The sequence below is a fragment of the Camelus ferus genome, chromosome X, assembly GCF_009834535.1.
Source record: "Camelus ferus isolate YT-003-E chromosome X, BCGSAC_Cfer_1.0, whole genome shotgun sequence".
In the NCBI taxonomy this organism is placed as follows: Eukaryota; Metazoa; Chordata; class Mammalia; order Artiodactyla; family Camelidae; genus Camelus; species Camelus ferus.
Window position 1 is genome coordinate 38471511 of NC_045732.1, and position 3360 is coordinate 38474870.

Here is a 3360-nt window from a genome sequence, read left to right on the forward strand (position 1 = left end):
AAGGAACATGTGTGATTGTAAAGTATAAAGTTTTGTCAACAACATACATGGGGGTCCAGTTTTAAATTATTAGATTAGAATCAACTGCATATGACATGAAAGCTGAACTGTGTAGAAATACATCTTAATAAAGCAAAGGTGTGACATTAATAAATTGCATTCCACAAACCCACAGGTGCAAGAAATGACCTTTACATTTTTTCTTAAAATGTCACTTCAGTCATTTTGGGGTTTCCCTTTCCTAAAGGCTGACATCCATGTCTGGGATCTTACCCAGGGTCAAGGTGCTGTGTGTGTGTATGTGTGTCCATTCAGTCCTCTGTGATTGGTCTACACTGGGACGTATGCTGGCCGTGACCAAGTGGCACCCACTTCTCTCTTGGGTCTGGCTCTGTCCCCCAAATCATTGCTGAGAAGCAGGGCTCGGATCTCCTTCTCTAGGGACCCATCAACACTTACATCTTCCGGTCTAGGGAAATTTTTTTCTTGTCTGAGGGAAATCCTTTTCCCTACATATTTCTCCAGGAAATTCTCTATAGACCTACAAACCTTCTTCTCCAAAGGACATAAGCTTTTAGAAAACAAAACCCAGAAAGATATGTAGCCTCTTCCAACTTTCTGTCCTGCTACATACCTCCCCTGAGGCACAGAGCTAGTTATCAGATTGAAAGTGGATATGAGAAAGGAAGGAAAAATTCCAGCTTACTATCGCAAAGTATCCATAGCCATTTATTCATTCAATACGTGGTTATTGAGCATGTACTATATCCTAGACCCTGCACTGTGTGCTTGGGATACAGCCATGAACAAGACTGGTAGAGTCCGGGCTCTAGTCTAGAGGTGATAGACCTGGAAAAGTGATTTAAATGAGTGATTGCTCTTGTGATAAGTGCTGTAAAGGACATGCAGAAGGTGTTAAGAGCAGGTATAAGGGGGAACTGATCTAATCTGGGGTCAGGAAAGGTTTCTTTGAGGAAGGACCATTTAGGCTGAGATTGGAGAGATAAATAGTAATCTGTTTGGGGTGGGGAGAGAGCATTCAGGCAGAGGGAAGAGTCTGTACATATGGAAAGGTAATGGCCCATTGAGCCAAGTTGACATCACATACCATAACGCAGATGTACAAAGAAATATAACATTATTTGCTGTGATCAAACTCAGCTTTATATCAAGGGAACTGTCTAGCTAAAACAGATAACCTATTCTATCCCTTTCCAGTATGCTTGTTCTAATTTATTAATATTTTATCTAAATTCAATGACCATGATTTGTCATTATCCAATTCAAAGTGAGCTAATTATCATTATTTGCCACTATCCAACAGCACTCCTGATATTATTGGATTCCTACACAACTATCTGCAAGTTTCTAACCCTCCTACCCCCTGGATTTTGAGCCCAAGGGTCAATGCGTGGAAGTATGGTGTGTGGAATCCTGGGCACTCCTGTGCAAACTTATATGTTAACTTCCCCTCTCTCTGTGGAATCAAGAATGGATGGAAGGGAGGTAAGAGAACACAGGTGACCAGATAAGGAGGCTACTGCAGTGGTCCAGGTGAACAAGGGTAGTAGTTGTACTAGAGGGATAGCAGTGATGACGGAAAAAGTAGATGGTCTTAAAACATAGAGGAGGGAAAATAAATAGGACTCGGTGATCAATTTGATATGTGTGTGATGGGGGGTGCATTTAGGGAGAGGCTGGTAACATCTAGGGTTTCAGGATAGATGCTGTTACTACTCAGTGATCTATGAAACATTGGAGGAAGAAAACTGAGGAGGCTTTTCTTAGGAGGGTGTGTCAGCAAAATGATTTCCTTCTGGCAAGGGTTGGCATTCTTGGAATTAGCACTTACTTAGCTAGACTGCTGGGTTGGTTTAAGTCAAGAACAGATCCTGCAAATCTTCTGATGATACAGCTGCCTCCTCAACATGTCCACTTGGGTGTGTAATTGACATCTTACACTTAACATGTCCCAAACGGGGTTTCCAGTCTTCCTTCTAAACCTGCTCTTCCTACAGTGTCCTTCACCTCAGGGAATGATAACATTATCCCTCCAGTTACTCTGGCCAAAACCCTGGAGTCATCCTTAATTCTTCCCTTTAATACCCCACACACGCAATCAATCAGCAAATCCTATTGTTTCTACATCAAAGTATATCCAGAATCCAACCACTGCTTTTCACTTCCACTGCTACCCCTTTGTTCCAAGCCGTTATCTTTTTTTTTTTTTTAAATCATTTCTCTCCTGGATTGTTGCAGTAGCCTCTCTGGCCTCCCTGCTTCCACTCAAGCTCCTCTGTGGTCTATCATCTATATAGAAGTCATTGTGAAACTATTAAAATAAGCCAGCTTGTGTCACTCCTCTAATGAAAATCCTCCAATGGCTCCTCTCTCCTGTCAAAGTTGAAGGCCCTACATGACCTGACTTTAGCTACTTCTCTGCCCTCATGTCCTACCACTCTCCTCCTCTGACACTTTTCTGAAGCCACATTGGCCTCTGGATGTTTGCCAAATATGCTAAGCATGTTTCCATCTCAGGATCTTTGCAAATTCCATTCTTTCTGCCTGGAATGCTTTTCCTTTTCACGCATGCATTGCTTACTTCCTTACCTCCCACTCAAATGACACCTTATCAGTGAGGCCTTCCCTGACACCGTATTTAAAATTGTAGCCCTGTTCCTACAGCCTAGCCCCCTTTTCTGCTTAATTTTTTTCCACAGTGTTTATAACCATTTAACATATAATATAATTCACCTTTTTATTATCTGTCCCTCCTCCGCTTCCCCAGATTGCATACTCCCCAAGGGCAGGGTTTTTTTTTTTTCTCCCTTGATGTATTTTCTCTGCCTAGCTTGTGACTTGACACATAGGAGGGACTTCAGTGGTCTTTGCTTGTAACCAGCCCAGATGCATCTCAGGTTTGGGGTTCTGTTTGGAGGGATCATCACATTTGTCTAGCTCGGAGGACTCGGGCTTTTAGAGAAGTCCTAGGGTTCAGAGTTTTTCAATTCCTTTGGCTCTTCCATAACATTCCCATTCCTATGACCAAGATTTGAGTCTTTTCCAATTAGAGCATTAATTTTAACCAAAGGAACCCCAGCACAGCCTAGAAGCTAGATAGTGCTGTTAGGCTCGGCTCATAGCTCACGACTACATCCAGCCAAGCTCGCAACTGTCTCCTCATTTGGGTCCCAGTAAACTCAGACCTCCAGCAGATTGGGTCGCTTATGGCTTAAAATCAGTAGCAGAAGTCTTTATGAACCTTTTTTTTTTTTAAATCTACTTTTCTATCTAACAACTCCTCATGAAAATAGTGTAGGTCTGGGTTCAGGGGTGGCAGCAGCCAGAAATGAAATCATA